This window comes from Meriones unguiculatus, chromosome 11 (assembly GCF_030254825.1).
Source record: "Meriones unguiculatus strain TT.TT164.6M chromosome 11, Bangor_MerUng_6.1, whole genome shotgun sequence".
Classification (NCBI taxonomy): Eukaryota; Metazoa; Chordata; class Mammalia; order Rodentia; family Muridae; genus Meriones; species Meriones unguiculatus.
The window spans coordinates 11191420-11216491 of NC_083359.1; the positions used below are offsets into that span (position 1 = coordinate 11191420).

At 51.8% G+C, this 25072-nt stretch overlaps 1 protein-coding gene across 5 annotated transcripts in view; it reads left to right on the plus strand.

Annotated features, from left to right (window-relative positions):
• Positions 1-25072, plus strand: part of Pemt (phosphatidylethanolamine N-methyltransferase) — an 82946-nt gene that overhangs the window by 11749 nt on the left and 46125 nt on the right. The window lies entirely within an intron of this gene.

The window sequence follows — 25072 nt, forward strand, 5'->3', positions numbered from 1 at the left end:
AGATGGTATCAGCAGCACACTGTTCCCAGACGATTGTCAGTTCAGCTGTGCCAGGGTAGAACACTGTACTCTTTCCATCTGGTTTATGGCTTGGGTCTTCTTTTCACCTGGGGAGAGGATAGCAGGGTGGGTGGAGTCAGGGGTGCTTGGCTCAGAGCCACCACCTTCTGAATGTTTTGTCCCTGAAGTCCTGAACATGCTGGGCCTGCCTTAGGAGGGGCCTGCTGGAAGGGGTCCAGAGCTCAGCCAAGACCACTGTGACCATCTCTCGCTCCTGAGAAACCACAGCCTTGGAGTGCGCTGCTAGACTGTGCTGGTGCTGGCCCTGGTTTCATGATGGCCTTCTGGCAAGGCCAGACACACAGTGCTGTGTGCCCTTCGCCTGCCCTACTCAGTCTTCTCTCTTCCCCTGGGCTTTCTCTGGCCTCCCTGTGCACGCAGAACGCACACACCTCGGAGCCAGCACGCCAGGACACTGTAGGGGACAAATACTGATCTTAAGCCACAAGAGGACGTTTCTGATGTTTTAAAGGAAACTAGTACAGGGCATTAACAAGGCTTCTGGCATGGTAGGGAACCTCATTCCTAACTCACTCTCCATTAGATGTGGAATGTACAGGACTCTCCTGCAGGAGGCTGCTGGCCTCTGTGTCTGGATGGAGCCTGTGTCTCTCTTCTGGTAGCCTAGGGTGATTAGCAATTGTGGACCGGGCTCCCAGCGCTGGGAGCACGGTTGGCCAAGTGCATAGCAGGTATTGGCAGTGCTTTCATTCATGCCGAAGTCCCCTTTGTTCACTTCCCACTGACCCGTGAGCCAGTGTGCTTTTGCACACTTACCTTTGAAGCTGAGTTTGGTCCATGGGAAGAGCCCAAACAGCCAAATAGCCCTGATTTGGAGGCCAGTGCCTCATGTCTGTGCATTTGTCATAAGTGGGTCCTTTTTTTGGCCATAAGTTTTTGGTTTGCCTCATTTTGAAAAGCATTATTCCTTGGAAGAATGTATAGTCATTAGTGGAGGAATAAGTGAACTTTTTGTTTGTTTGTTTGTTTTTCAAGACAGGGTTTCTCTGTGTAGCCTTGGCTGTCCTGGACTCACTTTGTAGACCAGGCTAGCCTGGAACTCACAGAGATCCACCTGCCTCTGCCTTTCTGAGTGCTGGGATTACAGGCACGAGGAGAGTCAGTTTGGAATAGAAAAATACCATAGTGTTACAGCTGCAGCTGCAGAAGAGCTGAAATGGCATCTGGAGGCAGGAGGCTGGAAGCCTAGCTCTGCGCTTGGTGGGGACAGGAAATGTCACCGTGAGCAGGGGCATGTTGGGAGAGCAGCGCAGTCTCTTACTGACTGCAGCACTGGGTATGGCTTGCTGTGCTCAGGCTTTGTGAGCAAGTCAGCAAGGTGACACTGTAAGGGGCTGTCATTCACACCCTAGGAAATGGATTAGTGGAAGGTTTAGCCCCTTTCGGTTGCCTTAATGCAGCAGTTCTCAATCTGTGTGTCACAACCCCCGTGGGGGTCGAATAGCCCTTTCACAGAGGTCGTGTATAACATATCCTGTGTATCAGATACTTACATTATGATTCATAACCAGCAAATTACAGTTATGAGATAGTAATAAAAATGATTGTATGTTTGGGGGTCACCACAACATGAGAAACTTTATGAAAGGGTCACAGCATTAGGAAGGTTGAGAACCACTGCTTTACTAGAAGAATTGTTGCTGAGAACTGTGTAGAAGGGAGATGGAAGCTTAATTCATAATCTCTGAAAGATCCCAGTGTAGTGCCAGCATCCTGGCAAGGGCTCCTCAGATAAGTCAAAGTATAATGGAGAGCCAGAAAGGAGAATGGCCACACACACACGAAGCCAGTATGCATGACTAGTTTCACTTCATAAGAATCCGCCCTCAAGAGAAGTGACAGTCCTCAGACCAGCACCGCTCCCTTCCCAGGGCGGTCTACCATGATCTAATCACCTCAGATTTGCCCCTCTTAAGGGTTGCAACACCGCCATGCTGGGAACCAAGCCTTCAGCACATCAGCTTTAGTAGACACACTGAAATCATCTCCAAAACATGTTAAAGAGATTTATTCATTTATTCTTCAGATGCTTTTTGAGGGTGCCAGGAAGAGTGCACGGGTCTGACCCTGTTGCAGTGACGTCATAGGAAGGACATATAGAATAAACATATAGTTCGACTCCTTAGGGACAAAGCAGGTAAAAGGGAGAGACAGGAAGGTGTAGCTGCTAGTTTGTGGGTTCTTCTTTTTCCCCACCCTTTATTCCTCTGGTTTCATCCCCTAACACCAGAGAGGAGAGAAACAAGGATAGAGGAGAGAGAGGAATTAGGAAAATCCCTGAATCTAATTTCTTACTGTTTATTTCTTTTTGACCACTGCTACTGACAAACCACAACCAACCTCTGGCCCCACCACTTAGGGTTCTAGGCATTCATTCATTCATTCATTCATTCATTCATTCACACATTCATTCACTCACTCACTCACTCATTTATTTATTTTGAGACAGGGTTTCTCTGTGTATCCTTGGTTGTCCTGGACTCGCTTTGTAGACCAGGCTGGCCTCAAACTCACAGAACTGTACCTGCTTCTGTCTCCCAGAGTGTTGGGATTACAGGCATGTACACCGTGCTCGGCTGGCTCTAGCATTTATATTCCCTCTGAAAAGTTCCCAGAATTCCAAATGTCACACAGTTGCAGAAACTATCTGCAGCTGGAAAAACCACATTCTGGTAGAACATGAGAAAAATCATAGTCAGTTGCTGTGGACAGTCCAAAGCAGCCCCACATCCCTACACCTGGGATTAAAACGAAAGTATATTTTATTATAATATATCTGTGTTTTTAAAAAAGAACCCAAAATTCCAGAATTCTTAAAACTGTCACTACAGGAAGGGTAGTTATGAAAAGCCTGTCTGAAGGGGTGGCCTTTGACCTAAACCTAACACTTGCATAAGTCCTGGGGTTTTAGGAGAAATTTGTAGGGACTGAGTTGATTTTTTTTTTAAGGTGGTATAGTGAGGACAGGGGGGAGGCAGCCGGGGTGGGCTAGTGGGGAGGCCAGCCCACTGTAGAGGCCCAGATGGTGGCGTGCAGCAGAAGTAGGAGAAGTAGGAGAAATGGCAAGGAAAAGCCAGGCAGGATCACAATAGCAGCAGTGTGGCCAGTTCTGCTGTGGACGTCATGTGGCCAGCAGGAGGGCAGGTTCTGGGCCGAGCTGGGTAGTGTAGGAAGGTGAGGTGTGAAGAATGAACTTGGCTTGTCTCAGGGAAGATCGGTGATGGCCATGAGCTTCAGGAGGAGAGGAGGCCATATCAGTCACCTCCTTGCTGCTGTGATAAAATAGCGTGAGCAAAAGCAACTTTTAGAAGAGTGTTTGACTGATGGCTCCAGAGGACTAAGAGCCCATCATGGTGAGAGGCAACAAGGGGCAAGTGCAGTGGCAGCGGCAGGAAGCTGGGAGCCCACGTCTGTAACCACGGGCACAAAGCAAACAGAGCACACGGAAGTGCCACAAGACATTAAATCCTCAAAGCCCAGCCAGCCCCGATGACATACTTCCCCCAGCAAGGCTGGGCCACCTAGACTTCCCAAACAGCACTGCCAAATGGGGAGCAAGTGTTCAGACCACCACAGAGGTCAGTCTGGGCAGTGCCTGGGGATGTAGAGTGGCTGCCCTGGGCCGAGCCTGGCCAGGACACCGTCTGTCTGCTGGGCTTTAGCTAGCAGCATTGGGTACCAGCATTTGGATAGTTGGGGCCATCCTTCCTTGTCCAGCTCTATCTCAGCCCTCTACTCTCCTTCTCTGAGTCTGGTCTCCTTTTGCTTTCTCCTTACTTCATCACAGCTGATTGGTGTCCTGTACTCTTGGGACCCCTGTTCTTGAGGCCTCTAGGGGCTCTCTGTTGGTCAGCCCAGATGGAGGCTTCTTAGCCCTTCTCTGCCTGGGTCTCTGGGAACTTTCTCACCAGGGCCTTCCTTTCCCAGCTGTTAGCCTTCCTGGTGTTCTGGCCCCAGGTGCGTTTCTCCCAAACCTAATATTCTTGAAGCTGGCAGATATGCACTGAGGTCCCTCTATACCAGTGAGGAGGCTGTTTTGGCACAGCAAGAAGTGTAAAGGTCATAAAAACTATGATGGGGCAGGGAGGAAAGGTCCAGGATGCTATCAAAGGGCAATGTGGGGTTCTCACTCTGACATATGTGGCCTAGAATCCGCTCAGATATCTGAAAGTCCAACGTCTGCAGCTCACCTGGGTGTCTCCAGGCCCTGAGGGAGCTGGGCCAAGTGTACTCTCTTCTCCCTGTCCCCATAGGGGAGATGCCAGAGGGAGGCCTGGCCTCTATCCTCTGTTTTGTCACCTGGGGATCTGTGTTTACAGACTGCAGCTGTCAGTAGGAGCCATCACATGGTATCGGACCCCGTGTCTTTAGCAGGCATCTGCACTACTCTAGCTCTCAAGGTGGTGGCTGTTGCAGGCTTAGGAGTGTCAGTGGAGGTAGCAGTATAGCTCTAAGCCCGGTCAGGGGCCTTAACTCCTAGTTACCCTGAGTCTTAGCCCCTTGCTGGAAGTACGGCCTCTACTTTTCCAGGGCTTCCAGAAGACTCTTGTCCCTGTGGTCTTTGTGACTTTTGTCAGATCACCTTCCAGGTCTTTCTTCCTCTCTACTTATCTTCTCTGGCTCTAGACTGCAGACATTTGGAGCCAGCTACCCAATAAACTGTAGGAGGATCCGCAGCCCCAGCTTCTGCCCAGCAGAGGTCAGTGACACTGTCTCTGGACGCTGATGCAGTGGCCCAAGTGTTCTGCACTCCCACTCTGTATCTCATGCATCCCTTCGCACAGCCACTACAAACACTGGTCCTGTCTGTCTCAGCATGCTCCCAAGTGCTTGCTTTTCCATCTTGTCCACAGCCTGCCACACATTGCATTCTGGGTAGCAGCTGCTGCTTGGCCTGCATCTGAGGGGTGGTCCCTTCAGTGCTCATGGCCTTGTGCCTGGTGTAGTCAGTGCCCAGGAAGTGCTGCTGCTCTCATGAACATGCACTGGCTTATCGCTCACTTTCTGTGTTGCATCCAGTGAACACATTCTATATCCGTGAGACGTGGACATTCCCTCACTCTGGCGAACCCTGCAGTAAAGCATTGCAGCGTCTATGATCCCAGGAGAGATGGGGTAGATGGCTCTGTGACACTCCAGTGGTCACACTTTGACTGGAAGGGCAGGGCCTGGACCCTGGCAGTGGCCCTGAGCCTGGGCTGTTTACTGGAGAAAATGTCACTGAAGCTTTGTTATCTTTAGTGAGATGGAACAGATGCTGACAACTGTGGCCGATGGAGGCACCAAGGCAAGCTGTGACGGCTCATAGGGCGTGGCCCTGAGCCAGCCCATCCCTGGGCCCTATATCTGGTGTGGGCAGGACAGGCTGCTGTTGAGATTCTTGTCAGGACAGCTGGTGTGAAGGGGCAGAGCTCCTCACAGGTTCCCTCTTGGTGCTGTAGATCCAGCCACTCTATCAGGTCCGAGAGCAGCTGCCCTTCCCTAAAGGGTGAGGGGCATACAGTGAGGAAGTGCTGGCTGGACCAGTTACCCACAGGCAACCTGGGCCTCACAACCGCCACAGGATAAGCATACCTGCAGGCACACACCAGCCGAAGCAACCCTGGGTCAGCTCAGGAGGGTGCTGACCTGTAATCCAGAGGCTGTCCTGAAGGCCTCCAGGGAGGGCCTAGACAATGGTCACTGTGTTTGCGGAGCTAGTTTGAGAAAGAGACTTACAGGACTTAGAACTTGCTGTGCCGTTCGCAGCAGCGTGTTTGTTTTGCATTCTGGGACTGTGGACTGCCACACAGGTGCCTTGAAGGAGTTTAGGCCATCTGGACAGTAGGTGGCACTGTGGGCTAGAGGAGGCCTGCTTCCCTGATTCCCCAAGGAAGAGTTGAGAAGGAAGGACTGAAGGGAAAGGGAGGACAGGCTGGGTGGGGGTGGGGGGAGGACGGGACACCACACACGCAGTGGAAAGAGGAAGTTACAATGAGGGAAGAGGTGACAGTGAGGAAGAGGTGACAGTGAGAAAAGGAGATATTGTAGTGTAAAGGAAATGACAGTGAAGGAGGAGAAGGTGACAGTAAACAAGGAGGACATAACAGTGAGGGAGACACTGAGAGAAGAGGAGGTGATAATGTAGGAGAGGGAGCTGACTGGGAAGGGGTAACAGGAAGGGGGAGTGTACACCTTTGTTTTTTAAAACTTGACACAGCTAGAGTCATCAGAGAGGAAGGAGCCTCAGTTGAGGAAATGCCTCCATGATATCTGTCTGTAGGACATTTTCTTAATTAGTGATTGATGGGGAAGGGCCCTGCCCACTGTGGGTGGGGCCACCCCTGGGCTGGTGATCCTGGATTCTGTGAGAAAGCAGGCCGAGAAAACCATGAGGAGCAAGCCAGTAAGTAGCACCCTCCATGGCCTCCACATCAGCTCCTGCCTCCAGGTTCCTGCCCTGTGTGAGTTCCTGTCCTGACTTCCATTGATGATGAACAGCAATATGGAAGTATAAGCCAAATAAACCCTTTTCTTCCCCAAATAGCTTATTGGTCATGGTGTTTCATTGCAATAGAAACTCTAACTAAGATAAGGAGATAATGAGAGTGAAGGATTTGACAGGGAAGAGGTGATGACATTGAGAGAGGAGGTGACAGTGAGGGGAGAGGAGGTAACAATGAGAAGGGTGATGATAGTGAGGGAGGGGAGGTGACAGTGAGTAAGGGTGAGGCAATAGTGAGTGTGAGGTGACAATGAAGGAGAGGAAGTGACAGTGAGGGAAGAGGACATAACAATGAGGGATGAGGAGGTGATGGTGAAGGTTGAGGAGATGATGGTAAGGGATGAGGTGACAGTGAGGATGAAGAGGTGAGAATGAGAGATGAGGAGGTGACTGTGAGGGATGAGAGGTGACAGTGAGGGATGAGAGGTGACAGTGAGGGATGAGAGGTGACAGTGAGAAAGGAGGTGACAGTGGGGAGGAGGAGGTGATAGGGAGGAGAGGTGGCAGGGAGGAGGTTTGGTGGTGAGGAAGGAGGAGGTGGCAGGAAGCTACCCAGACCTGGAGTGTTGGCTAGGTAGGTAAGCATGTGTGAGTGAGACAGGACAGGGGCACCAATGGGCACTTTGGGATTCTTGCTCCATCTGGCTTAGAAATCTGGCATGTGGCACCATGCACCCAGCTGGCTCAGAGCTGGATCTGGGGAGCAGAGTGCGTCTTCTCTTGCCTTGTGCTGCAGAGGCTAGCCTGGCTGGTTGCTGGCTCGAGGCAGCTCACGGCATTCTTTGAGCAGAGCCAGCTGGTTCACAGAGCAGGAGACCTGGGTTGTGGGCACAGCAGGCTCACATCAGCCAGCCACTAACCACTTCTGACTGGTGCCACCTGATGCGCCACGGCACTCCTGTCTCCCTGGTTCTGTCTCAGCTGTTCCCGTGGCTTCGCTCCTCTAGAACCAATGCAGGCCCAGCCTCATACTGGGTTGAGGGTGATCCCTTCTGTAAACCATAACTCGGCTGCACCGTTAGCCCTTCAGTGCTGGCTCAAGTGCAGTGGATGTGTGTTTAGCTGGAAGCAGCCTGGCCTCCTCCCTGACCCCACCCACCCATGGCATCTGAGCAGCAGGGTTACTTCAGAACCCAGCATCCCAGCAATGTGGGATCTAACAGTGTCTCACACAGGGCCAGCTCACAGTCTGCCGGGATGGCCCCAAGACACACAGCAAAGAAGGAAAGGAAGGAGGGTGGCCCTGTAGCACGGCGCCATGGGTCTAGGCGCTGGTTTCAGTTATCGTAGAGCATGTTCGCTCCGTGGGGCTGAGGACGTCTTCCCTCCATGATTATTTTGGTACTGGCTATTTTGGTGTATATGATTAGTTTGGTGTTTCAAGGCTATCCTACATCAAAGTGTGGATGACATCAACGTACCTGAAAGGTGCTGGACAGGATGCTTGGCTGTGTGGTTTCATATAGATGAGCTCATAGACACAGGAAGTGAGATCTTAGTGCTTTAATGTTTCATCGGTATCTCTGGCAGACCAGGCTGTTCTACTGCAATGCCCTCCCCCCTTCCTCCTCCCCCTCCCTCCCTCCCTCTGTCTTCCTCTTGTTCCTTCTCTGAAGATTGAGGCCAGGGACTTGGATGTGCTGGTGTTCCTCCTCCGAGCCATGCTCTAGCTTCTGCCCTTTATAGATCCTGGCTTCTGTAGCATGGTCTGAGAGCAGCGTCTCTCAACCTTCCTAATGCCGCAGCCCTTTAATACAGATCCTCCTGTTGAGGTGACGCCCAACCGTAAAATTATTTCCATTGCTACTTCTTAACTGTAATTGTGCCACTGTTGTGAATCATAATGTAAATATCTGTTATGCAGCATATCTGACATGTGACCTCTGTGAAAAAGGGTCATTTGACCCCCAAAGGAGTCATGACCCACAAGTTGAGAACAAATGGTCTGAGATGATGTTCCAAGGGGGCGCTCTTCCTGTGACATTGTCTGGAGCGCTGGCCGCTTGACTTATCACCATTCTAGAGACAGATAATCTGTGTGCCTCTGCACCTTTGCATGCTCTAGTCACTTTTCCTATGGAGATTTCCACCATGTCCTTGCTTGCTACCCTTCTTCAGCCAGACATCCCTGTTCTGTTCCTAAGTAAACATGGCCAAGCATCCTCCTTTAGGTCTTCCTGCTCACTGTGGATCTGAGGCCTGGCCCTGGGAGCTGTTAATGGTAAATGTGGGTTCTGCTTTCTCCCAGGCTGAGTTCCTGAACTCTCAGGGAAGGGTTGGAGCCACCCACAGATACCCAGGGCGGAGCCGGAGCCTAGGAATGGGAAGGATAGATGGATCAAGGGTTCCCTCCTTCCTGTGGTGGCTCTGGGGAGGAGTGGATCGAGGAATGTTGGGTCCCTTCTGTGCTGGGATCACACAGACTTCCGCTGGCCGTTTTCTCTCATCTGTCTTTCTCCATCTGTGAAAGTAACTTGCAAGGACCTCAGCAGACCCTACGAAGTTCTTTTTGGGTTTCATGGGGTACAACCATGGCCCTTGCAAGCCTAGAGGCAGCCTGGTTGTTGTCCCTTGGGTCTTGTCCTTGGCACAGCAGAACTGAACATATGTGTAGAGTAGAGGGATAGTTGCATGTGTGTCTACATGTGTTCTGTACTCCGGGTTTAAGCAGCATCCCGATCTCCTTGAGCATTTACCGCTGCTTTGTGCTGAGGGCCTTGCAACCCTCTTCTATTCTTTATACGCTTGTAGGATGCTGTTGCAAACGGTAATTCTTTACGTTAGGCAGGCTTTCCCCACTCTACTCTTTCAGCTGTGTTTTCTTCCTCTCTCTTCCCTCCCTCGTCTTCTGACTGTATCTGCTTTAGCTTCTATTTGGGTAAAAACATGCTTATTTCACCAGCTTAGTCTCCTCCAGCTCGACCCTGTCAATAAGAGGATTCTGTTTGTGTGTGTGTGTGCGCGCGTGCACGCATGCACGCACCCATGTATGCGTGCAGTAGAAAGCCACCCGCAATGCTCTTTTTTACAGTTCTCCTTTATTTGGGGTGTTGAGGCCTCTACCTCCCTTCCACCAACCCCCAACCTTAAGTAGGAGAGAGAAAAGGTTAGTGGGGAGAGGGGGCCCAGATCCCTCTACTTCTCCCTGCTATGGAGGGTCAAGGCGTTCTTTTAAGGTTCTATACCAGTCTCCATCAACTGCAGACACAGCTAGCAGGCTCCTCCACACTTCTGCGCCTCGTCTGTGTGCTCTAAACTGTCGCACCATCTAGTCTCTGGCCTTTCCAAACTGCTATATGCCCCATGCCACCACTGCACGCCACACCTTGTCTTTCTCAGCCCTCACATTTATCTCTCAGAGCCCTAGACCACGTTTCTCTCCGCGCTGCACATAGAAGGCCATTCCAGCTGGCAAAAGCCACGCTCCACACGAGACCATAGTGGGTGTGGACAAACTATAGCCCAACTAAAATCCCCCACTTGGGATTAAAACAAGAGCATGTTTACACAACATACAAAGAAGCCAACGCTTGCCCTGCACATGCATGTGTCATGTGTGTGATATCTTTGGTATTATTCCCCAGGAGCCAGCCACTGTGTTATGTAAGTCATGTTCTCTCACTGGCCCGGGGTTCACTGAGTAGGCTCTGCTAAGTGGCCAGGGAGCCTCAGGGATCCGCTTATTTCTGCCTCTCCAGCTCAGGGATCACAGTGTACCACCGACTCTCTATTTTTTTTTTGTTTTGTTTCACATGGATTCCAGATATCCAATTCAATTCTTCATGCTTGTTTGCTAAGCAATTCCTCAACCAAGCTATCTGCTCAGCCTGGGAGTTCATTCTTGTTTTGTGTAGTATTTTTGTGTATGGTATTATGTGCCTCATTTCCTTATCCTTTCATTCATCGTCGGCTGACGTGAGCAGGACAGAAATAAACAAGAACTGCAGGCATCTCTCAGCCATGCTGCCACCATCACCTTTGACTGTGTGAATGCTAGTGGGTTTGCTGGATCATGTGTTGTGTGTGTGTGTGTGTGTGTGTGTGTGTGTGTTGTGTGTGTGTGCGCACACAGGTGGAGGTTATAAGTTGACATTGAATGTCACCCAAATCATTCTCCACTTTAGTTTTTGTGGCAGGGTTTCTCACTGAGCCTGGAATATAGCATGGTGGGGAGCTGTGGCAGCTGGGATAAGTTGGTCTGTGGTGTGTGTGTTGCGGGGGGGATAGAGTAGGTGAGAAAGTGGAGGCCTGGCCCTGGACATAGTGAACCAGTGACATCATCAGTTCCTTCTTCCACCTTACCTGCACTGTGGGTGACAGAGGCCACAGGGGGATGATCTTATGGAATTCCCAACACACAGTATTGGGAGGATCCTTTGCCACAGTCACTGGCTGGATTGTTTGGAAAGCTTTTGTTGCTGTTTGAAAGCTGGGGATCTAGCCTGGGCCTTTGTGCATTGTAGGTGTGTGTGTGCTCAGTCCACGAGCTGTGCCTGGTCCCTTTTTGAGAGTCTCTGGCTGCTTTGCTGACCTTCTCTCTGTGCCCTGGTTCTACAGGCTGCCTTGCCCTCCAAACCTCCAGGCTTTCCCTGCATGTTTGGGGAGTGTAGCTCAGTGGAGGCACATCCCTGTGAGAAGAATCGAGGAAATTCTATTGCAGGTATAGTTATCAGTGTGCATAGGGCCAGAGGGCATGCTCCAGCTCTGTAAATCCTGTCTTTCCACAAGGGCACCAGTAACAACCTACATAGGCCAGGGATCTATCTCAAGCCCCCATCATGGAGGGGCTCTATCTACCTTTCTGTGCCTGCCATTCATGCCTGTCTAAAAGGAACCCAGAGGACATCTGGGTGAGTAGGCAGGCTGGGTTCTACCCACAGGCAGTGGGGGAAGGTATACAGTGGGGTCTCCTCCTGCCACTTCCCAAAGAGTGGCCACCTCTGTAAGCCCTGTTGGGGTGGGCAAGGTGCAGGCTTCAAGGAAGGAAACAACTCTCCCATGTGGAGTGTGGAGAGTCCATGACCTCTGCAGACAGGGGTATGACCTTGACCCTGGCAGGGTCCCATGTTTGTTTGCCCTCTGAAGATCCATCAGCTTTTATCCTTGTCAGGGATGTGGACGTGGGCTGAAAGCCAGGTAGGTGGATGAGAGGTGTGTGGTGGCCTGACCTGAGGAGATGCCTTTTGTTGTCATAAGTGTCTTTTCTGAGAGCCTTAATAAGGGCAGGGTCAAGGGGTCTCAGCCTGGAAGGCAGGGGGTAGCTTAGTTAGGTTTCACTGTTGTTATGATAGACAATGGCCAAAGAGCAATTTGGGGAGGAAAAGGTTTATTTTGCTCACAGGTCACACTCAGTCCTTGAGAGAAACCATTGCAGGAGCTCAAGGCCGGAACTGAAAATAGAGACCTTAGAGGAAGGTACTTACAGGCTTGCTCCTCAGGTTTGTTCAAGTACTTTTCTTTTCCCATCCAGGACCACCAGCCTAGGGGCAGCATCCCCACAATAGTCTGGGCGCTCCTCTATCAACCATTAATCAAGAAAGTGCCCCACAGACATTACCACAGGGCAAGCTGATGGAGGCAATTCCTCAGTTGAGGTTTCCTCTTTTGAGTGACTCTCGTTTGTGTTGGCAAAACATAACCAGATAAATGAGGGATGGAGTCGGTGGCTTTCCCAGTGCCCCACAATCACAGTGCTGTTATGATAATTACAGTCACCACAACGGGTCTTTCTGTATCCCTGGCTTACTCTCAAGGTCGTCTAAAAGAACAAAACTGATAGAACAAATATATATATGGATGTTAGACTGGGTTACAGGATGGGATCAGGCAGTCTAACAGCAGCTGTCTCACACTGGGGAGACTGAGAACCTAGCATCCATGAGGCCGCATGTCTCAGCAGTTCCAATATGCTGCTAGAGTCCAGGGGGACTCTGGGGGAGCTGCTGGTCTTAAGTCTATGCTGGAATGCCCCCAAAAGTTAGTTCTAATATTAGTGAAGGAATGCCAGAGCAACAGACTTGCCAGCAGGAATGAGGCAAGCAGGCAAAAAGCAAGCTTCCCTCGTCCATGTCCAGTCACGTGGACTGCCGCCACCAGGTGTAAATAACGTACAGGGCGTGTCTTCCTGCTTCAGTAATCTGAGCAGGAAGATCCCTCACAGGAGTGACAGCAGCTTATGCTGATGCTAGTTGAGTCCAGGCGCAGCCAATTTGACAACCAAGACCGGCCATCACACCGCCCCCTGAGCCCATTCCACTCGCCACTAGATTTTATAGAAATAACCACTCAGGGTCAGAGGAGTTCTTTGACGGGCCTGAGCCACACAGCAACAACCCAGAGGTGGACCTGCCTGCTCGTGGGGGCTCCTCCACCTGTCCTTATTTATACTCACAGCCACAGTTTGGCACACCCCCCTGTACAATCCCAGATGTGGTGTGTCCTATTGAGGAAGGATGGTGACATAGCCTGGAGTGGCAGCATGGCCTGGCCTGGCCCCGATGTGCTGCGTACGAGGCCCTGCCAGCCGGAAAAGACCCTCCACACACTTGTCTCCAGTGCCTCTTAGAGCCTGGCTGGGGTCACACACGCCCTGCGGCCCTGCAGCCCCGAAGCCCCACAGCTCCCAAGCCCCACAGCCCTGCAGCCCCACAGCCCTGCAGGGATTCCTACACAGCTTTATTTCTGGGTTACTGTGTGCTTGCCTGTGTCAATGTTTTGAGTACACACAGGCCTTCCTGCGGGCAGGGCTGCACATGGGCCACCGTGTGAGGCAGCCATGTGGAAGTGACAGCTCCGTGCCCGCCAGCCTGCCACCTTTCCTGGCCAACCTCAGGAGCTCGGCCCAGTCACGTCTTCCCACCGCACTGGCCTCTGAGCACACGCACACCCGTCATTCCCCTCCTGCCTCTCAGTACTCGGGCCTGGGCAGGATTCCTGGCTTCACACAGCGTGGTTTTCTTCTCTGTAAGTGGAGGATTGGAGTGGCGGCCTTAGCCACTTAGATCTTAGCGAGAAAGGTACCAGACAGACCTGCGCTGCAGTTGCTGTGCTGGGCCGTCTTGCCTCTGGCCTCTGTCTCAGGCTGGCAGCTCTGGTTTTTAGAGAACTGGTCCACCACCTTGATTGTGGGGCCTATTGGGGCTTCTGTGTGTGCTCACTGAGCACCACCGGGGGCCTACTCATGGGTCTTGGGTGTTGTTCTCTGAGTAGCTACTGGCAAGGCCTGTGCCTTGGTTTCCTTCCCTGTAAAACAGCATCAGCGGATGCTCTCCGCCCGCCCTCGTATTGTGTGACGTTATTCCTGGGGAGACATGAACAGCTATCACTAGATAGGAAACCGATGACCGATCAAAGTGCTGGTACCACTAAAGTCCACCCTGGTGAACCGATGAGGTTGCTTATTGGAATATGGGTGGGGGGGGTGCTTACAGGGGCAGAAATGACTCAAAGACAGCTGCATCACCAAAGCCCACCACAGCATGGAAGCCCGGAGCACACCGCATAGCCTGCCAGTAGCTCAGCAGGTTGAAGAGCATCTTTTCCAGGCAGCTCAGTTGGTCTGAATGGTTTTTCAGGAAGTCTGGATACACTCTGTTCCTTCTAGGCTGTTCAGTTTGTCCTGGCTCTTCCAGTCAGCTCCGTCAGAGCCTCCCCAAAGCCCCTTGCTCATCTGAGAGAGTCGCTCAGCAATCCTTGTAGCTTATTTACACGTGGGGAGGGAGCTACCTAGGAAAGCTGCTCAGCTGAGGGACTTCCTGAGCTTAAAGAGTTTCCTTTTGGGGAAGAATGCTCCACCCAGAACGTCTTACTGTTTTACCTCCCCGTAAACACCCTGCCTTAAAATATCCCGTTGTTCCACCTTCCCCTTAACATCCCATGCCTTCAGGAGTGAAGAAGTGTCCCTCCAAGACAGAAGGCTTTATTCTTGGAGGAAACTGCTGCACAACACCTCGCCCAGTCTGTGGGGAAAGCTAATAAAGTACCCCGAGGCGAGTACCCACCACAGTGCTGGGCAGGCCCCGGCCTGGCAGGGGCAGCTGTGAGTGTCATTTGTCCTGGCCCACTGGTGTCCAGGAGGATCTGGTAACTAGGAGTTACTTGGGTCCTGTTGATCATGTGGGGTCCCCTGGGAGCAAATAAGTTTTAACTACAGGGTTCAGAGGAAGGGCAGGAAAGTGGGAGAGAATGTGGACAGAAAGGTCCTGGAGGGGTCTGAGCATCCCCTCGTCACATATCACACGTGCCAGGCTAGGGGGAGGGAGTAGTTGTGGGCAGTGTGGAGGTCAGAGCTGGGCAAGGTGCAGTTGCATGGTTGCAGTGGGTCGGGGAGCCAGGCGATGCCCTGCACACGTTATTGGGGTGGGAATGGGGTGGGCTGAGTCGACCCAGTGAGAGCCCTTTGCCAGTCACTGTGCGCCCCTTGGCTCTGGGGCGCTCCTCCTCGTGGGCCTGCTTGGTTGACAGTGCTGACATCAGCGTTGACTGGACTCCTTCCACCATGGGTTCTGTGGCCTCTTTCCCGATCTTCCTCCCAGCCTTCTGGGCCCTGTGGAGTGGCATGAAGGGCCGTGGGCTCCCATAGACTGTGCAGGGCTTTGGGACAGCATCTGTTGCTGGTTTTCTGTGTATATTTAGGAATTTGTTTTGTTTTGTTTTTGCCTTTTCAGGGCCTCATTTTCTCCCCCAGATGACCTCTACCTGGGTATTTATTTGGTATTAAAAGTCAGATTATTTGTACCAAGGGCAAGCACCAAAGGTGGCTGTCTTTGAGGGTTGGCTTATGCTGTTGTGTGAAGGATCCAAGGACCAGGAGGGTAGGAAGTCACTTCTGCCCTTTGTCCAGCTGGGTACCAATTCATTTTTGTACTCTTTCCTCTGCTCTAGCCATCACCTCCCATTGCTCTGATTTCCCATCCCCACCCCAGCAGGAAGCCAACCACAGTGTCAATCACTTGGGCCTCTGGCTCCTGGCCCAACCCACCAAGCACTGTTCCATCTGGTGACTGGTGACTGGCTGACCCCTTGGCTGGTTTTTGCCTTTCTCTGGCTTTTGGCAGCACCATTTCCCTTGCAAACCCTCGGGGGGAGGAGGGCTGACTCTCAGCTCACCTTGACAAATCCCTCATTCTGGGAGTCAAAGCTTTCTCCGAGGGCCCAGCCTCAGGAAATACTAGCCTCTGCCAGGAAGTAGGGTTGTCTCAATTTCTGCCCTGTCCCCTACTATTCTCTATGAAGACCTGTGTCCATCCCTTGCTGTCCTGCTGACACTCAGTTGTTTCTCTTGCTTCGTTTTTCAGGCAGTCTTGCTATGTCCCTAGGCTGGTCGCCGCGTTCTGTGTAGCAGGAACTGTAGATGCAGCCTGACTCTGGCTCATGGTTTTTCTTATTCAGTGCCCATTTCCTGGACATTTCCCCATGGAAAACAGTGTTCTGGTAGGAGTTGTGGATATTAGAAGTAGACAGGAAGCTAGCCTGTTCGGGGAGTCTGCTGATTGGCCTCCATGGTCACTGAGTTCAAAGCAAGATGAGCCTTTTGACTCATGAGGCTGCCAGCTGTCTGGTCAGCCTCTTACATAGCTCTGTGGGCACCAGCATTTCATCTTCTGTGTCTCATTTCCGTTTCCCTCCTGTTTAATGTGTGTGCTTTTGTAAGCTCCCCACTTTTCATAATGAACAGTGGGACTAAGAAACAAAAGCTTCAGAGCCTCATGCAAGGTTGGGCTTGTGCCTGACCCACTTTGGGAAGCTGAGAAAGTGGCATGGCTCTTGCTGGCTGTGCCTCAAGTGGAATATGGTCGGGCAGGTAGCCCGGGTTAGCACTAGGCTACTTAGAGGCCAGGGAGGAGCTGCAGTGATTGCCAGCTGTCAGGGGAGGTGTGTGCGTGGCAGGGGGCTGGGAGCATCAGAGGTGAATTATGCCCCCATGAGCCCTGGGGTCTTCAGTATCTATGACCTTGTTCTCTCCCCATCCTGCTGTTTGGTTGAAGATGAGAGCCTGTGGTACTGCCACAGTGCTGTTGGACGTCTCTGTGTGCGCATCCGAGTCTCTCGTTAGCAACGAAGTGCCTGCTGTAGGAGTCTTTCCAGCAAACCAAAGTGTGTCTCTCGCCTTCTCAACTCTCCTGCTTTGTGCAGCTCCTCTGGCCTCTGTTAGAAGAGAGGGTATGCTTTATCCTGCAAGTGTGTAGAGGCCCATGGGAACCCACCCAGAGTGGGATTGGCCCTCAGTGGCTCCAGCGTGGCCAGAGTGTCTGACGTATAGGCACCTGGTCCAGTCTCAATGGCCATGCTGAGTGTCAATGGTTGCACTAAGTTTTAAGGAAGTAAAACTGATCAGGGCCTGGCTAGGCTTTGGGAAGCCTGTGGTCTGGACGGGGTTTTCTTATTTGCCTCTGAATTCCTTGGTCTTTTTCCTGGTGCCTAGAGTTGATCCTAGCTTGCCATCTATGGCTCCTGCATGTGCCTCATCTGCTCTCAGAGAGGGTTGGTGACTGAGGGGGACGCATGCGCACGTGAACACATGGAAACTCTGTGTCCTTCCTTTCTGCCCTCTCACTCCGTGTACTATGTATTTTTAAAAAGCCAATAAAGCCTCTCTGGCTATTAACTGGTTAAACTCTGCAGTTCAAGGGCTCTTTGGTAGAGGGCCCACAAGACTCACAGCTTTGAATGTAGCCAGAACCAGGGGAAGCAAGCTGCCCCGCCCCTGCCAGGAGAGCTGGAGTATGCTTAAAAGGTACTAATGCCCCTGGAGCTGACGGCTTTCCCTGAAGCGGGACATGGTTGGAAAGTTCATAAACAGTGGTATGTTGACATTTTTTGCTCCTCTGTGGACTGTCAACAACCTTACACTGTTTGCAAAGGGTCTGACTTCATAGCCTCTGGCTCCAGAGGGCAGGCCCAATGCTCATACCTTATTTCCTCTTGAACCTAACCTCTTCTGTGTGAGGTATTTTGGAGAGCAGCAGTGTGGATATGGGGGGGGGGGCAGGGAGGATGTGGAGGAACTGAGGCTGTGCCGAGGGCTCTTGGGTCCTGACAGACTCAGGGTGCTTTCTACAGGTCCTGATCTGGCATCCTGACTGGCTTCCAGGCCAGCGCCTGCTCATTGGCCAGGCCACAGACAGAAAGCCCACTCAGAAAAGTTTTAGGCATTCAGTCTGGTGTTGCCCACCTGCCACCTGGGTGTGCACCAGATGGGAGGGAGGGATGGCTGCTTACTCCAGATGCAGCGTGTTCACCCGTCCTGGCCAGGAGCTGGCTCTCCCAAGACGGCAACCGATGCCAGGGCAATCATGGAGAGTTATCCATAGGAGTTTCTAGACATCGCCTGGCTCTCTGGCATCCTTTGAAGGAGCCTGGGGCCTCACACGATTGTGTGAATGAACTGAAGTCTCTGTAAGTGGCTCTCCAGGGAAGCGAGCCACACATGGGAGGCTGGGACATGGGTGCCTGGGTCAGGTGGACGTGAGGCCCTCCAGTGTTCTGAGAGGATACAGGTGTTTCAGAATTGGGGACCTGGCCTGTAATTTCCTCTGAGGGATCTCTCTGAGACAAAGGGACCAGCAGCCTAGCAGGGGACCCACATGGCTGTTGCTAGGTGACCATATGTTCGCCTTCCTTCTTCAGTCATATCTATGTGTCCACAGCCTCGCCTAGGATGGCCACCTTAAGGGAAGGTTGTATTCCTCCTTATTAGTCTGGTGACAAGTAAAAGGGATAGCTTGGGCTCCTTTCCTGGGCTGGGGTTGCAAGCTTCCAGGCTGTGAGGGTCCTGTCCTGCACTTGTTCTTCTCCCTTGACTCTGACTTTGTTGCCTGGACAGAGAGACAGCAACACCAGCTCCTTGCTGGCTTGGGGTACTGCATCTGTGAAGAATGCAGGGTGTAAAGGCCTGAATCCCCAGCTGCACAGCTGCTGTTGACACTGCAGTGTTTCGGGCGGGGGGGGGTAGCAGGGGATTCTGGGAGGTAAGGAAGAAGCTGGGCCGCTCCAGCCAGGGCCTTCCAGTGTTGCCCTAGGCCCACCAAAGCAGAATTCTCCACCTGTGGCTCCTGCTGGGGTGGAGAGGCCTCCAAGGGGGTGGAGAGGCTGGGGGAGCGGCGTGTTCTCTGTCCAGAAGACAATGTTCTCAGGTGGATTTACACCTCTTCTCCTGGGAGCTTGGAAAGTGAGGTGTGAGATGCTAATTTTAGACCTTTGGTCTCCATGTCAAAATGGCAGCAGGACATTTAGAAAGCAAGAATGACGGCATGGCCTCATCCCTTGTTAATTGTGGGTCAGACACATTTCCATAAGAGAAGCAGGTCCGTCATGACTGAGTGTCACCTATGGGGCCCTCCTCAGCACCTGGGCATCTCGGTCATCTGGCCAGGGTGACTCCGTAGGCCCCAAGGTTAGCCTAAGGTCCCTGCATGTTTGAGTTCCAGAAGGTATTTCCTACAGCAGAAGAGTGTGGAGATGTCAGACGTGACTCCTGGAACCCTTTGGGGGCAAGTTCCTCGTAGTGAGGAGACAAAAAGGACAGGAAGTCTGAACAGGCAAATGAGGTCACTCATCAGCCAGGGTTACTGCCTAGGGGCCTGCTTCACATCTGAGAGCGCCCGGCTTTTCGTCAACTCCCAGGCTATTTTGTCCTCTCCGTTTTTGCTGGCACTCTTTGCCTATTAACATAGGCTCCTACCCTCCTCAGTCCTGCCACGTCACAGAGGTGGAAGGTCACCAGAAGCTCCCAGTTACTGCCCCGACTTCTGTCAGGTACCGCTGGGCACAGCTGTGTGCTGGAGAGCCTGGGGCCTTGCTGACCCCGCCCTCACCTCACGTCCTGGGATAGGGCTGGCTGTCCCTACAGCAGTGCCCACCCACACTGGTACCCCTGGAAGGACTGAGAGTACACAGACCTTGGCAGTCCTCAGAGCCACCGTGGCACCTTATCTGGCCACCTGCCAGACGCCCTAAAGAATCGTTTGTTGACTTTTTAAAACAATTTTTTTACAGTAACTTCATTTAACATTTTAAAGTAATAATGCGTGTGTTGGATACTCCCGTCCCCCAATACCACAAGACGTAGTTGAATGTGTCTTCTTTGAATCATTCCCCTGCACTCTGTTGCCATTTTCTGGGATCCTTCTTAGGTTTCATGTGTATGAGGTATCTCAAGGCACAGAAATAACTTTTTTTTTAACACAGAGTTTCTCTGTGTAGCCCTGGCTGTCCCGGAACATACCCTGTAGAACAGGCTGGCCTCAAACTCAGAGCGGCCTGCCTCTGCCTCCCAGTGCTGGGATTAAAGGTGTGCACCCCGACGCCCGGCTAAGACTGTCCTCTTGGTGTGTCGGAGTCTATGTTGCTGTGGGTCTTTCCCTCCACACACACTTGAGTGTGCTGAAGTGCTAGGTGAGCTGTGATGCGCCTTCCCCGGGCTCCTTATGGCTCTCGGTGGACTTTGGAGGTTGTTCACTTGGCATCCATATTGCCTCTTGTTCCTTTTCACAGCTGCCACCCAATCAATATTCTGTCACAAAGGTGGCCTCTGCGTGTCGCATTATCCCCTCACTGGTTGGGGGCTGGTTGGCTTGCTCCAGCGTTCACTGTTGTGAACAGTGCTGATGTGAACTGCCTCCTGCCACCTGCTTCCCACAGGCAGGCCCATGATGGGTCTCCAGAGGACACGGAGCTGATGTAGGACAGTGACATCGGCAGGGAGGGGACTGTGTCTATGAAGGACGGAGGCCCTGTGTCCTAAATTAGGCTGCCTCTGTGAGGCTTGTGTAAACTGTCACAGGGGCCTCCAAACTCTGTCCCCGCTGTGTATTTGTAAAGCACTGTGGGGCTGCTTAAAGCTGACTTGATGAGTGGTACAGAAGACCTATGTCAGATCACCTCCCCCAGAGAGCCTGAGCTGTGGCAGGCTGGGAACAGGCCACGAGCATGCTGTTCTGTCACATTGTGTGTCCCCCAGTCCCCGGGGTGACATGCTTGAGCATCCTCGTCCTCTAGTGTGTGTGTAGTGTGTGTGTGTGTGTGTGTGTGTGTGTGTGGTGTGTGATGTGGTGTGCGTGTATGGTGTGTATGTGTGGTGTATGGTGTGTGGTGTGTGTGATGTGGTGTGTGTGTGTGTGTATGTGTGGTATAGTGTGATGTGTGTGTGTGTGGTGTGTGTGTGGTGTGTATGTGTAGTGTGTGGTGTGTGTATGTGTGGTATAGTATGATGTGGTGAGTGTGTGTGTGGTGTGTGTGTGGTATAGTGTGATGTGGTGTGTGTGTGTGTGTGTGGTGTGTGTGTGTGTGTGTGATATGTTGTGGTGTGTCTGTGCGGGGGGAGGTGTTAGTAGGGGTACTGATTAGCACAGAACGTGATATTTTGAATTTAGGCTGTACCCAGGGAGGAGAGAGCATCCCCGTGGCCAGCCGCTGCTAGCCTCTCACTGTCAGACACTGCTTTCAGGGACAGTCACACCACTCTGTGAAATGGTGTGGAGATTGGCTTTCTGTGAGCAGCTGACTGTCTGTTCCTCATGGCTGTGAGCCAGGGTACATACCTCCCACACTCATGCTCCATCCCGCTCCACAAGCGCACAGTCTCTGGAGCAGTGGTTTTCAACCTGCGGGCTGTGACCCCCTGAGAGTCAAATGACCTTTTCACGGGGGCCACCTGCAACCATGGGAAAACAGATATTTACAGTACGATCCATGGCAGTAACAAAATTACATTATGAAGTAGCAATGGAAATAATTTTATGGTTGGGGGGTCACCACAGCATGAAGAACTGTATCACAACGTTACACAACGTTACACAACGGTCACAAGGGTCACAACGTTAGGAAGGTTGAGAACCGCTGCTCCAGAGGTAGGATCACAGGCATGGCGTGGATACAGGGCACCAAGTGGGCATGCAAGCATGGCATGGATGTACAGGCTTCAGTTGGGCATGTGGACATGATAGCTATGAGGCTTTTCCAATGTGCTGTAAGCTAAGGTACAGCAGAAGAGTACTGCTTTTGCCCAAGCCTTAATAGCACGTCACTGCTGAAGTTACCCTGGCCTATGTCTGTGTGAGGTGGTGGTTGCAGGAAGCCAGGCAGAGGCTTGAGAGGAGTCCTCGATGTTTCTTTTATTTCTTAGAGCTCTCAAAGAATTCTAGAATAAGAGGGGTTTTTTTTTGTTGTTGTTGTTGTTGTTTTTCTCTCACACATTACATACCAACCATAGTTTCCCCTCCCTAGATCCAACCCTCCCTTTCCTTTAAGAAAAGGGCAGGCCTTCCAGGGATATCAATCAGACTTGGCATATCAAGTTGCCATAAGACTAGGCACCTCCCCCCATATTAAGGTTGGGTGAGGAAACCCAGTGGGGGGGGAAGAGTCTCAAAAGCAGGCAAAAGAATCAGAGATAGTTCCCACTCCCACTGTTAGGAGACCTGCAAGAACACCAAGCCACACAACCATAACATTTATGCAGAGGACCTAGGTTAGACCCACACAGGTTCCCTGATGGTCAGTTCAGTCTCTGTGAGCCCCTGGGAGTTGACTCTGTCAGTTTTCTTGTGGTGTCCTTGACCCAAGAGGTTGTTTTCAAAATGTGCTTGTCACTGCAGATGGTGGAAATTGTGGCTTAGACACAGTCCACTGCAGAAGGCCAGAACTGGTTATCCCGCCTCTGGACATTTACACAGGGCTTGAGCACCTTATGGTCCAAGGGCTCCCGGCCTCCTGCCAAGCAGGACCACCACTCTGCCAGTCCATGTCTCTATAAACCCACAGCAACTCCAGTGCTCGCTGTGATGATTGATCTTGATGGCCAACTTGATGGGGAGAGGAAAACAAACCTTTGGGCGTGTCTGTGAGGGTGCCTGAGGGAGTTTCTTGGTTAGGTTGATGGAGTTGGGAAGATCCATCCTGCTCCTGGGCAGCAACATTCCATGGGCTGGGATCCTGGGCTAAGTCAGAGAGAGAAAGGGAACACAAGCATCCATCTCTCTCTGCTTCCTGGCTGTGGACGCTACGTGACCAGCTGACTTAAGCTCCGGCCATCAAGACTTGATCATCATGGTGGACTGAGCCCTCCAACTGAGGCCCACAATAAATCTTTTTCCTCCTGTTACAATTGTCAGGTGTTTTATCCTAGCAGTGATGAAAGTAACTGATATAGAAAATTGGTACTGAGAAGTGGGACAGTTGCTGTAATAGACCTGACAGTGTGGTTCTCAGGCCTTCGGAACTTGTGGGAAGACTGTGCAAGAGTTTGGAGCTTTGGGGTAATAATGCCCTTTGAAAAGCTACAAGCAGAGTTTAATGGGCCGTTCTGATGGGAGCTTGCAAGACAATATTGCTCAGAGATGCCCACGAGGTTACAGAGGGAGAGCAAAGAATTAGGAATTAGGAACCGTAATGAAGGCTATTAGTGTGGTAGGTAAGGAATCTGCAAGTGTTCTGCCCATGTGCTGAGAATTTAAGTGAGGCCAAAGTTGAAGGAAATGGACCAGGTTTTTTTGGTGGAAATAAATTTCAAGATGAAGTTTAGCATTCAGGCTGCATTCTGGTTACCATGGTTACTGCTCAGCGGTCTCATTCAGATCCATTGTGAGAGACTGAAAAAGTGGAGCAGAAAGGTAAGAAAATGTGAAGTTTGGTGAGGGAAGGCAAATTTGAAGTATAGCACAAGGGGAGTGCTGACTACAGAGAACCTGTAATTGTTCAAGAGAAACCTGGGCTCAGAACTAAGACAGCAGTAAAGCATCCGAGGGCAAGGACCCGAACGAAGGCTCCATCTTGTTAACTCGTGAAAGCCTAAACTGAGACCAACACTGAAAACCACCACCACCTAGGAAAGTATTTCCCCAGGGTCAGCACACAAAGGCCACTGCCACAGTGAGCTGGGGTAGGGGTCAGGCTCCATCCTCAGCTGGCAGCAGAACTTGGCAGCATCATCCACTGGGTACTGGCTTTACCTGCATGAAGGAAGCAGTAGGTCATGGAATCTTGAGCCACACGCAGCTCCAGAGAGCCACTGAGATGAGGCAATGTGTGACAGGGTCAGAGTCCCTACAAGGGGCCCCGAGAGAAGCCCAACCTGCAGTGAAGCCCAACCTGCAGTGGAGACCCTAGGATGTTGGGGAGGCCACGGAGAGGAGATGTCTGCAGAGGAGAGCTGAAGGCACTGGGTGGAGCTGGCTCAAGAGAGAAGCTATGTGCTCTAGGATGGCCCTTCCTCACTCCCCTCTCTTTTCACATACCCCAGGCACTGAGGATCATGAGGGAGAAGGTACAGCAAGAGGGGTTGTGGCCCTTAGACAGGCCTTCCAGAAGGAGCTTGGCTCATGGCCTTAGAGCTAGAGCTGTGAGACACAGGAGATGGGCAGGCTGTACCAGGACCTCTGCACACGATCTTTCTGTGCCCCAAATGGCCTTCTGTCACTTAAGAAGTATCCTTTTCAACCCACCACCACCACCACACACACAACTTTCTCTCAGTGCCTGTTCCTAGACAATGGCATCTCTACCATCAGAATGTAGACTCTGCCCCACAGAGAGGAGGCTTCCTGAGGGCAACAGTCACCCAGTGTCTGGCACATGGCTTCCTAATTGTCTTGAGAGCAGCTGTGTGTTGAGCTGTGTGAGTATGTACATGCATGTGAGCCTGCCTGGCCTGTGCTTTGGTGGGTATAAGTAGTTTTCGGATTCTTCCCTTTAACCCAGCGGGCATGAGCTTGACTGCCAAGCTCTTAGGGCTCATGCCCAGTGATTTCCCATTGCCTTAACAGCAGAATGGCTACTGGGAACCGTTGGGTACCGAGGATGTATTAGGGTTGAGAGCACACACAGTGTGCAGGGCAGGAGGGAGCTTGGCATCCCAGAAGGGCATGTCCTTAGCTGGTGTGGATGGTCCTGGAGCCATTTGGTTATAGGGCACACACCCATGTCTTTCTAGTCTTTAAAAAGACAGGAAAGCTAAGCTAATGGGCCTGGCTTATCACATGGCCAAAGAAAGAATGCCAGGATTTCTGAGACCATCTCTGTGAGGATAATGAGATAGTTTTGATCATCATGGTCATTCAACAACCAGGAGCTTGTTGGGAATCTGTGACCTGTTTCCAAAGTATGAGGCCTGGGGGCCACCAAGGACCCATCCTGTCACTGTATTCACCTTGGTCATGCTTTTCTACAGGAGAATATGCTTAGAGCACGTAGAGCAGGGACTAGGTTGAAGCAGGCCAGCAATACAGCCCTGAGGTTGGTGGCAATCTGGCAATGGTGAGTGTTGGCTGTGGCTGTTGGGCAATAAGGTACCAGGCCAGTCTTCTGAATGATTCTTGTAGCTCACAGTTCTGGGATGCTTCTCCTTCTTCAGGGTGCTGGCAGGTTTAGCTTGGGTCAGAGCACTGCAGGCTGCCCATTTCCTCATTCCCCACAGCCCCTTGGACAGGCCACAGGCAAGCAGTCCCTGCCTTCTGCCTGCCTAGATCACACTGTGCTTTCAGGATGGGTTTAGGAGTCTTCTCTTGGACA